Below are 12,019 nucleotides of genomic sequence, written 5' to 3'. Positions count from 1 at the left end.
CGCACAAAAATGCAGTCCTCCACCTCATCCAGCCCATTGCTCCGTGCCACAGAGGTGACAGAGTTGGCAGTCAATCCTCTTTTATCACCTACTGTGAAAACACATCAAAACACCACCAGCGGCACAGTTTAAAGGGTCATTTCTCTCAAATTACAGTACGCACATACAGTAAAAACATATTCTCTCAACGACTTAAGTAGTATCTGTGCTTGCAAGTAGCTTTGGAAAATACAGCAGTTCTGTAATTACTGTGAATTGACCCTTTAATACTGCTTTAAAGGTCCACTGTGAAAGATTTAGGAGGATCTTCTTTTTTTCAGACAGTGTTAAGGTGTGTTACTGTTACATATTATGTTTGAAAGTGGACCAGAGTATTTTCCACTTATCATAAAAGACAAAAACATAGACAGGTTCTAACAAGGGGCTGTTTTGTTAGTGGAGGGGTATTCACTCAGTTGCAGTTTCAATGCTACATACCACTAAGTATAATAACACCTGTTGAAGCTTACTGAATGAACTTGTGCTGTAATGTTGTGTAGATCAGTCAGTCATGTGTGCCATTTGGAATTTATGGATCTAAAACAAATGATTATTGACTTTTTTGGCAATCAGTTAATAGTTTAGATTATTTATTGTGGAAAAATGTCCAATTTATCCTCATGACTGCTTGTCTAAAGTGATTATTAGCAACTACAGATAAAGATACAGAGGAATAAATTCACTTACCATCAGCTCAAGAAAATACAACAAAGAAAATAAAAAAAGGTAAAAAAAAAAAAAAAAATAATAATAATAATAATAAAATTGAAGTAATCATCTATTTGTCATCAGTCTAAGGTATTGTACAGTCTGATGGCAGTGACAATGCTCATAATCATTGTTTTCATATTCATTTTTTTTGTGATTAATGGAGTAGTTGCAAATGAAGTGAACATGAAAAAACAATGAACACGCCTTTAAGACCCAGTTTAAACAGGTATTGTTTTATTGTTCAGCCACTAGTCCAAACTGAAAGACATGTTTCATTAATGTAAATCAAATATGAAATGAAGGAAATCAGTCACAGAGGCACTGATTTTACTGCGATTTAAAATTACATTTTGGCTGATATCCCATTGCAGTACCAATGGTACAATCCAGCAAAAAGTTCATTATAAATAAAAACAAAGAAGGAACAGGTTTTTGAGCCTTCATCACATTATCTTTGACCCATTTTAAAACATGCAAATTTATGACAAAAAACTTTAATATAACTTGACAGAAAGTGTCAGCTGCTGTCATCAGCATCCCTTAAATCAGTCCATGTTCCATTTGAGAATGATGGCTCCTAAAATACACAAAACTCTAAGTAAGAGCGAAATCGAAAACACTGCCAAGTCAATCTAAATTAATGTGGTAGTTGTAAGCCTTATTAGCCACTTTTACAAAGAGATGGTGATCCCTCCTTTTTTCCACCATTGACTGATTTCCGCAGCCAAGCCAAAGGAGTAACAGAGGTGAGACAGGCTGGACTTTTACCCAGCGGACCTGCATTCTGGAATCAAAGGGGCGATGACGCAGCGCATAGTGTGACATCACTTCTGCGTTGGAAATACCCAGAGCATAGCGGTGTTGCTAACCTCTCCAGAGTCTTTCACCATTCCACAAATGTTAGCATGGATAGAGTCCTCCACCCTAAGTGACAACAGCTCATGGATCTCAGAGCCTCCCCAGTTCGACATCTTTCTGGCAACGTTGATTTTTTTTTTTTTTACTGTACACAACCCATTTTTAAATCCCTCTAGGTGCACGGGGGTCGCACACGCAATACTTAGTCAAAACGACACCTTGGTTGGAGAATGAGAGGTGTTCCTTTTACATAGCATTCTGGAATCATGATTCCACTTTAATCATGGCTCTGTTACTACCTCCAGAGGTGTTACAGAGCTGCAATAAAGGTGGGACTAAATGATCCCACCATGACGTCGTTCCAGAATAAAGGCAAAATATTCCCACAACAGAAGTGTTGTGTAAAAGGGGCTATTGAGAACATCATATCATTGCAGTGTCAAAAAGTTCTCTATGCATGTTCTGTAAAAGCTGAAGAGACTTGTTAGACATCCTGTTAGCGCCGCCGGTGTGTTTGCTGCTCTTCTCTCAGCAGAATCAGTCAGACAGCTGATGTGATGTCTTCATTCAGCTGTCTGAGCTCCCAGGGGGTCGACTCTCCCCTATTTGTGTATGTGTCTGTATAGGGGTGTGTGTGTGTGCGTGCATTTGTCTCCTTAAAGCTCCAGCAGCTGATGAAACACTAATTCTGCTGATGGTCAGATGTCTGCTGACCATTTGCCTCGCTAAAGATTGGAGGACACAAACTTGACATCCTTTCACATGACACACAGATGCATCAGATGGGCTCCAGGGTGCGGTGCTGAAAGACGGATCGTAGTCGTGTTGAATGTTAAGTACACGGCGGAGCAGTCATGCATACTACATTGTAGCAGATGGTGAAGCACCGTCATAATGGCACTGTTTGGTCCACACAGATTTCCCCTCGGGGCAGCCAGCTAATCAAACACTAATCAGCCTTTCTTCCACTCATTGACCACCCCCCCCACCCCCCTCTTTTTATCTCACTGGTCGATAGTCCATGAGCTATTGTGAAGGTGTGTCGTCATCGTCGTTGTCTTTGTTAGCTATTTCTTCAAACATCTCAAACTTTTTATGTTGCTTCTTTGGGGCAATGTCTACAAAGCTCACAATTTTGAGAAATTTAGATTTTTGAATTTTTTAAATAGTGATGGTTTATAACATGTAAATGGTTACAGATATCATTATAGTTACTATTGAGCACTGATAGGAGGTCATATATGGATGTTCATTTAATTAGTTGAGTTCTCCTCCAGTGAAAGTACCACCCACTGCTATTGGGAGATTGATCTCCTGCATCAACACCACAGGACTCTAACATAGTGCCAGAACCTGACAACCTTGCATATTCAAGTGGTTATTGATTCTTGATAGAACATGCTGGTGAGATACAGGGCCACTGGTCCTATTTTTTTGTTGTTTTTTTAACCCATAAAACTCCCATCGCTACTTTTGTGGCAGTTCTGAAATGAATTTTTCACTTAACTTTTCTTAAGTGATTTATCACCTCTAATTATAATTCTATCTTCTTTATTTAGCATTGTTTCACTATAAATAATGTATTTTCCTATATTTACTTTACTGAATATGTAGATGTTCATGAAAACTCAGATTTAAGTGACTTTTGTCACCAATTTTTCATCAAATCTGTAAAACCCAAGTCATAGCCGAAGTATCACGAATCCGTAAGTCTTTCCGTGCTGCAGTAGCAAGAGACAATAAAGCCATTTCCGTGTTTGTTGCCAGTGCAGCCATAATGCAGCTGTGTGGAGCTCTGCTTCCCACAATTCATGTTGGGACAAATTTCCAAAAATGCCCGAGTGACCTACTGGCTCTGTTTGTAAACTAATGGATTGTTTATGGTGGAGTACACTTCCAAATTGTTCACCGTGAGGGAAGAGATTCTGGTGCATAATCACAGAAAGACATACGGATTTGTGATACTTAGTCTCTTGAGTTTTACTTGAGTTTTACAGATTTAATGAAAAATTGGTGACGAATGTCATACAGAGCTTTAGGGGATATTATATCAGAACAGAAAAAACTAAAGAAAAAGCTACCTTTTACACAAAATCTCTCTTGAACTGAACATAAACCCAGCGTTCATCCACTGTCATTGATCCAACTCCCTTTGTTTTACTGGTGAATCAATGTTGTAGAAGATGATGGTGTTTCCACGTTCACTACGAAGCCTCTGAACGTCCAAATGGGTCATATCTGATGACCATGAAATGGTGACAAACTGTATATTACACCAATTATTTAGATGCATTGATGACTTTGGATGTTTGGGTCTTTATAGGTTCAACCATTTTCTTCTTTATCTAATCCCGTTCCTCTACACACTGTCTCCTGTCTCCACTCATCTCCTAGTCTCTTCATAGACGTGGCTGTGCCTGACCTCTCACAGGGGAAAGTGTTGTGCCTCTACACTCGGTGGCGTCTCTGATCCGCTCTCTGGGCCGTCTGTCGCTGCGATTAAAGCCTGGCCTGGTTCAGGAAATCACTGTGGGACTTGGCAAGGCGTGCAGGGCTGTCTGCCTAGATCTGCCTCTGCTGGATTTGGGGCTGTTAGGTCTCAACGCTGCAAAGCTATCACACTAAATGATAGTCGTCTGCATCAGTTTACCGTATGCATTTCAGATATGTTTCCTTTGTAACTCAGTGCCATAGTGGTCTGTTGTGTATCTTTATAAACTAACTACTATACACATGTTTCTCCTCAGAGTCTAGTACGAGCAGTTATAGCAAGTCTCAGTTTGACATTGATTTATTTTACACACATTCAGCTGGGTGAAGTGGCACGGCTTAAAAGCTTGAACTTTAGTTATTTTGTCAAAGCAGAGAACACACCCAAGTTAATCATTAGCCCCAAGTGTTTTCCTACTGACAATTGATCTTTGTATCAGCCATTTCCACTTAACAGATTTGACAACAACAGCATATTTACGACTTGATCTGTTAAAGCTGAAATGTGGTACCTCGGAGACCTGGATAAGTAAGGATTAGGTTATCCTCAGCAGCATCAATATTTTATAAATGCACTCATTGAATGTATAGGCTGTAGTGATCTTTACCAGACTGTACAGTAACCCTCATCTATACTGGACCTTCAGCTGTTCTGTTTTTACGGTGTAGTTTAACAATAGAATTTGCATTTCCAGGCTTATTTTTTTGTATTTAAGGTAGGTTTTTGGTGATGTAGAATGATTTTGTCTAAAGGCATTCTGGGTTAAGGCACCGACCGCCTAAAAATGATAATGAATATAGTGTTTGGTCAGAGACATTTGCCAAAGTATTTGCCCCCAGCGTTCCAAATCAACTCATAAATGAGTCTGAACAGTCTTACTTGATGACATATAAATGTGTTGGCTGGTGAACTGAGCAGATAGTGTTGGATTAGATCATATATTACACCTTTATCTCTTGAATGTGTAACTTTAACCCTGTTTTGAGTCTAACTCCACCCTCAAAACAGCTACAAACCTGGAATGAGACTGAGATGGAGGTGATGTGTAGATGTGATAGGAGCAGTTCAAGGACATCTGTATAACAGAGAATCACAAGCTACTTTTACAGAAACATACAGTTTGAGATTCTTAGTTTTTGTTGAAGTTTTTGTTCTGGTTTTACCACCTGAGACCAGAGGCCTGACATTTACTGTTTACTGTATATTTAGAGTATTCTCCTCACTTTTTTCTTGCCATCATGCAGTCTTTTCCACAGGACACTGAAGCCCTGAGGCCCCTTAAACCTACCACATTTCCCGGACAAACGATTCTCTTCTGCCGTGTGTGGAGTCGTGTCACTGTGATATTTTAATATGTTATTTCAGAGTCAAACTCAAACAAATGAACTGATAGGGATAGAAGTTTTAAGAGTTAAAAACTCTCCCGTTCTGTGATTTCAGATAAAACAACAGAAAATGAATGAGGTTTGGCAGAAGCTGAGTGAAAGACAGGGAATGACTGATCTGACTGAAGGTCCTTAACACTGAGTTTTCAAAAAAAAAAAAAAAACCCCTCATAATACTGAAACAAGACTTAAAATATAACTCTGTGTCATTATGGAGGTGGAAAGGCTCAAAAAGGTTTTCAAACAGGAAGTGTCTAGTTGAGTCATTTTTACTTATAAAATGCAGTTTTTTTGATGATTTTTTTTAATGTGCGTTATTACATGGATTGATATGACTGAGTTTAATCCATCAATCAAAGTTTATTTATGTAGCACTTTACAACAACATAACGAAGATCAAAGTGCTTTACATCTAAAAGCATGATTAAATTATAAGATAGCACAGATTAATAAAGTTGTACAATTCCGCTAACAGCTTGTGTTTTGGTGTTTTCATCACTATAAAGACATTACTAGCTCATGTTGAACACCACAGACTGATAATACAGTTTACATGTAAACCCGCATGTGGATTTGGCACAAGGATCAGTTTGATGGCCCACGCTTGTAATCCTGTCAATCAAAATGTCCTCTTCTGCAGAAAGAACCAGGTCTGGCAGGTATTTAATATTTAATCACGTGGACGTCCGCTGTTCTCAGGGCTTCCTGGGTTATTACTGACTGCATGGATGGCTGATATCCCACCTGACAGATGAACAATGGATGAACCCTCATGGGATGGGCTCGATCCCATGACCTTCAGAGGGGAAGGGTCTTTGAGTATGAGGCAGACCCCATACTGTGGCCTTTGTCACTAAATGTCACCGACTCACAGGCCAGACGGAAATGGCCGCGTCTCATTCTCAGACTATTGTCTTGTTAACAAACGTGGTATTTTCTTTCCTTGTGAATTCAGCCTTATCGTTTCCTTGTGTTTTTATTGATCGGGCTTATCTGCTCACGAGGAGCGGCCGCGCTTACCCGCCTTCTGCAGATATCTGCAGCAGTGTTACCTTGTTTTTATGAGAGTGCGTTAAGATGAATTGTGTGTGTGCAGAGCATTTGGCCCTCGTCTCTTTTATTTAGTCTGAAGAGTTGTAGCGTTGCAGAACAAAAGGCCACAAGTCGAGGTCCTCCTCTGCGAGTGGGCATTGTTGTTTATTTATATCTGTGTGTACAAGCAGCAGTCGCCCAGCTCTGCTCCCTGTATTTCAAAGCTGTCACATCTTGTTCTTTTACATGCAATCAATAGAGCTGGTCTCAGGTTACACGGGGCTTCTCTTATGTTATATAAAGGTAACAGTGGTTAGGATTTGACATTGTTCTGTGTTGTCCATTTTTGTTTCTTTCATGTGGAAATAGCCTTTGTGAAGTAAGATGTCCCAGCTACCTCCCCCTGAATCCTCTCTGATAGGATTGTAAAATGTCACGCCATCTATTTTTTCCCATAGAGAATTAAATGTAAACTGACAGAAAAGGCCGAGCTCAGGTGGGTGTCTGTCTGACCCTGGATAATGTTATATCTCAAAAACCAGACAGTCAGAGGCCGAGCCAGTGTGCCTCCCATCGCTGCTTCCTGTACTGTTATTGTCAAAAGGGGCTTAAATGGAGGAAATGAGTCTAGCTTGGGTTGTCGTCTTGTCTAGTTGACTGGTTGGACAGGTACAATATCTGTAAGCAGGCTCTGACTCGTCCCTATATGTTGTTGTTGCCTTGTTTTAACAAGTTGTAGCAGTAGGGGAACCTGGGGAAATATATAGACGACATGGACACAAAGTGTATGGACAGTCCAAACTTTATTTTTATTATTAATTTTATAATTTTTTAAAAAACATGTCAGCCGATGTCTGTGATAGCTGCTATACATGATCTAACTTGTTTTGTTGGATGGTGTTTTTCAAACTCTACAAAAAACTGCATGACATCAGCCTGGTTCATTGGGGCGTTCAAGTACAGCAGTAAATGACAGATAGCCAACTCTGACATCATGAATTGAAGGACTGATGGCCGATAAATGGTATGGAAGAGTTTAGAAGCATAAATTTAAGTCTTTTGTCAGTGTATAAATTATATAAAATTATATAACAGTAACATTGAGGCTGTATCTGAACTAGGACAACATGTTCTAGTGCTTCATACAACTGAAGCACATCTGAAATCCAGTTTATTCTCACCTTTAACAATAAAAGTTCTTGACATGAGAACGGAGCTTAGCCCATAAAGACCCAAATGGCCACTGGCGACTAAAATCATCTACTGATCTAGAATGTTTAACACCTATTGATCCACTAATCCAATCAATACATGTAAATAATTGATGTAAAATGCAGCTTGGTCATCTTTTCATGATCATCAGATATGAGCCATTTGGACGTTCAGAGGCTCCAAAGTGAACGTGGAAACACCGTCATCTTCTACAGCATTGATTCACCAGTAAAACCCATGGAGTTGGATCAATGACAGTGGATGGACACACTTGTTTTTATGTTCAGTTATTGATATCTTTGCTGAAAAAGTCACTTTTTCTTCAGTTTTCTCTGTTTCTGATATAATAACCCTCAACTTTAATCTGAGCTTTATGGACATCTACATGATCAGTGAATTAAATATCAGAAAATACCTGATTTATGCTGAAAAAACACAAAACAAGCAGGATAACATTACAATCAATGACGATATATCACGTAACAAAGGTTAAATATAGAGAAAAATTCATTTGGGAACTACCACAAAGGTAGCACTGGGACTTTATAGGCTAAATTCACTGAGTATTTTATTTTATCTTTCTTTTTTTCTTTTTCTTTTTTTTTTTTTTTTTTTTACAGTTGATCATTAGCACCTCCATCCTCATGATATCTGATATCTGAACAGAGCTACGTTCATGGTGCCACCAGATTTAGAATTAACTGGTCAGATCACTTTTTGTATTTTTTACTTCCATGTTATTTTCTTGAATGTGGCCAATATTAGGTTTCAGTGTGAATATGTCGCACTGATCTGAGACACAAGCACAAAAGCAGTAAAATTAGAAGTGTTCAGGTCATTCCCTTCAGTAAAACTACTAATGCAGGGAAAATACTTCATTACAGGTAAATGGTTGTGCAACTATTACCAATAGGCATGCACTGATTGCAGTATGTGCAATATATTTGTGCGGTAAAATGGTCCCAGGTAATGTTATACTATTATTTGTTTTCATTTTACTGCTGCATTCCAGTATATATTGTATTTGAACTACTTTATAACAAGAGAGTGACTCCCACCAGTGCAGAGGTGTGACCAATCTTTTTTTAAAATAACATAAAACCCACATGGATTCTGATCTGACTTTTGTGACTAATGCTGCATCGCCAAAGATCAGATCCATATTTGATTTAGGATCATACATAAAAGTGGCCCGGATCAGATTCCATGTGTTTTTTTGCTGTTCACACTGTTGTGAAATAAACAGATCTGAGTCACATATGAGTGAAATGATCAGATTTGGGTCACATAGGGCTACAGTGTAAATGTGGCCCTAGTGTTTTTCTCATTAATACCTGTACATGTGTCTCATTTTTCTATAAATCTGATGCCTCTGTCAGCCGTCCTCCAGGTTCCCAGTGTTCTCTTTGCTCTGTCAGCCAGCTGGGACTGAGAATCTGAGGAATCCCAGGGGTAATGATGAGGGTGCGGCGGCACCTGCTTAAGTGTTAGATGGTCCTGCTTTGCTTTGACAGGGTTATCCCCTCTCTTCATTTTTCAGTAGATTTTTTATAAATTGCAGTCGGGAGGGTAAGGGGCACCATGAAAAAGAAGCACATTCTTGCTCTGGAATGCCTTTAATAGCTTGCCAATTTCTACATTGTGCATCTCTGGTTGGCAAGGTGCTTTATTAGCTGGGATTCCTGCATGCCCACCCATTGGTGCCAGCTTTAAGAAGTCCACCTTCTCCCACTCCCTTTAGCAGCCGAATAGGATCTGTGGACTCCATCACACGGCCAAGAAAAAAAAGAAAGGAGTCACTCTCTCCTGGTTAAGGAGTGGAGAACAATGTCCTCTCTTGTGTCTGTCCTCAGATGTATGTGAGCGTCTCCAGTTCGAGTTATGTAACCTGACCGGGTGCAGAACCCGTCCAGTAACTGAGCCTCAGGAAGGGCGACTTACACTCAGACTATTGTCCAGACAGTCCACGCTGAGACAACCCCCGCATGCTCTCATTTTCCACTTCTTTCTCATTTTTTCCTACCATCGTCCTCCTTGCTCTGTGCTCCTGCTGGCTGTATTTGAACCCAGGTCTGATCCCTTATTATTGTCTCATTATCCACCGCATTGTTGGTGTTTGTGCGGTGAAGCTTGGGCTCATTTGTCAACGGTGGGTCAGGATTGACCGCCTCGGAGTTTGTTCGCATGTGGGGCTTTTGTCTCTGGAACCGGGAGAACAAGTCCAACCACAGAAAGGGCTCGAAGCACACAAAGAGATGAGCAGGTGAGGAGGGAAAGTAGAAGGAGAAGAGGAGGGTGTAGGGTGAACAGGAAAGTACCGGGCGCTCTCGCAGGTGTTACCACTAATGGTTTTCTGCATCCTTTATAAAAACACGACGGAAACATTTTTAGAGATGCTGCCGTCTCCATTCAAACCATCCTGTGTACAGTCATCCCGTCGTGGCCTGTGGGTCAGCGTTTAGGACCAGGCACCTCCCTCCTACCCACACCTCCCTGCTGCCACCACAGCCTGAGAAACAGGAAGTCATGTGGCGTGGTAATCAGTAGTGCGCATGAAACAGAAAGAGTGAGAGAGAGTGAGCATGGGATCAGGAACCCAGACGTCTCAGGTGGACTGAAACTGACAGGTAAACAAGTCCTATTTTTATTTGTTGCGGGTAATTTTAAGCACAATCTGACATCTTCTTTAACCCATAAAGAACCAGTGTTACTTTTCTGGCTGTTCCTAAATGAATTTTTGTCTGTATTTAACCTTAGTTACTCTCGGTATTTTGCATCTTTCACTGTAAATTGTTTATTTCCCTATATTTAATTTCCTACATTTAATTTAGGTGTTCATGAAAACTCACAGTAAATTCAGAGGTTATATCAAAACAAAGAAAACTGAAGAAAAAGTGACTTTTTCAGCAAATATATCCTTAACTGAGCATAAACCAAGTGTGTCCATCCACTGTCATTGATCTAACTCCATAGGTTTTACTGGTGAATCAATGTTGTAGAAGATGACGGTGTTCCCACGTTCACTATGGAGCTTCTGAACGTCCAATCTGATGACCATGAAAAGACGTTAAACTGCATTTTACACCAGTTATTCACATGTATTTGTAGGATTAGTGGATCAAGAGGTGTTAAACATTTTAGATCAGTAGATGTTTTGGTTACCAGTGGATGTTTGGGTCCTCATGGGTTAAAGTTTCATCTTAGCATTGTTGACAGTCTTGCATTATTTAAGTTTTTACATATATTACAATTCACATTAAAGGAAGAAGTCATTAAATCTATGTAATTGTTACAGATTTCTTCCAGAAAAGTTAGACTTGTACATGCCACTGTGATTTTTTAAAGCGGTATTGTAAAGCTGCAGCAGGGACAGGAAAACTGGCTGATTGTTAATTACTTTGCCCACAAGGAATGCTTGTTTGCAGCAGAGATGAATTAGAATGAGCTAAGTTTTTAACTAAATCTTTCCTCCCGGGTGGCTGACGTCACGCTGAGCCGCCTCAGCCTCCCTTTTCACTCCCAGTAGAGAACACATATGCTAATTAACTGTTAATTATTGAATGTTCCCCAATGGAACCACATGGTGCTTACAGGACAATATATAGGATTATCTGCTCTGTTGAGCTGTGCGTGTTGATTCCTTACATTAAATCTCTTTCCGTTACATGCATCTTCTTCAATGTGTTTTCGTGACGGACGGTCTGATGGTCTGTTTCTCTGGAATTCCCCTTAGGACTATTAATGGTTCTCTGTTTTGCCCAAGCAGGGCAACAAGATTACGCTGTTACTTTGTTCTTAAACTGTTACTAATTGTGTTTTAAGAGTTGTACGCTCTCCAACTCCTTTTTTGTGCAGCTGGAGGCAAAGTATGCTAAACCACACAGGATGAAAAAAGTCCACATGTTGACGTTTCCCTGTTGGTTCCTGTTGCTATGTTTTGATTGTAAACTGCACAGTAAAGGTGGGACCCAAATCAGCTGAATGTGATGTTTCTCAGCACTGACATCAACAAACGCCTGCTTTATTTACAGAGAAACTACAGGAGAAAAAAGTGCTGATGCCTTAACCGGGCATCAGTGAGTGTCAGCAGCATCAGTGTTTCCATCTGACACACAGGCAGAGGAGATTAGAGGGGAAAAAATGGCTGATGCGTGATCGTGAAAGCTTTTTATGTATGAGTTTTATTCAGCGTTAAGTTGGATAGCATTAAAATTTTAGCAGGCGTGCTGTGGGTCAATACATATCCGCGTATGGCTCTGAATCCCGATGAGTTTGCTGCACATTTTTGTGT

The 12,019-nt window shown here is 40.1% G+C and overlaps 1 protein-coding gene across 2 annotated transcripts in view; it reads left to right on the top strand.

Moving 5' to 3' along the window:
* Positions 1-12,019, top strand: part of n4bp3 (NEDD4 binding protein 3) — a 39,998-nt gene that overhangs the window by 1,924 nt on the left and 26,055 nt on the right. Inside the window, exon 1 of one of the 2 annotated variants that reach the window (XM_030145954.1) lies at positions 9,758-10,355. The exons of the other annotated variant lie outside the window; for it this stretch is intronic. The gene's annotated coding sequence lies outside the window, so the exon portion shown is untranslated. Of the gene's footprint in view, positions 1-9,757; positions 10,356-12,019 lie in introns of those variants that run through there. 2 annotated transcript variants of the gene reach the window in all.

The sequence above is a fragment of the Sphaeramia orbicularis genome, chromosome 10 (genome assembly GCF_902148855.1).
Source record: "Sphaeramia orbicularis chromosome 10, fSphaOr1.1, whole genome shotgun sequence".
In the NCBI taxonomy this organism is placed as follows: domain Eukaryota; kingdom Metazoa; phylum Chordata; class Actinopteri; order Kurtiformes; family Apogonidae; genus Sphaeramia; species Sphaeramia orbicularis.
This window is presented reverse-complemented; position numbering and strand designations above follow the sequence as displayed.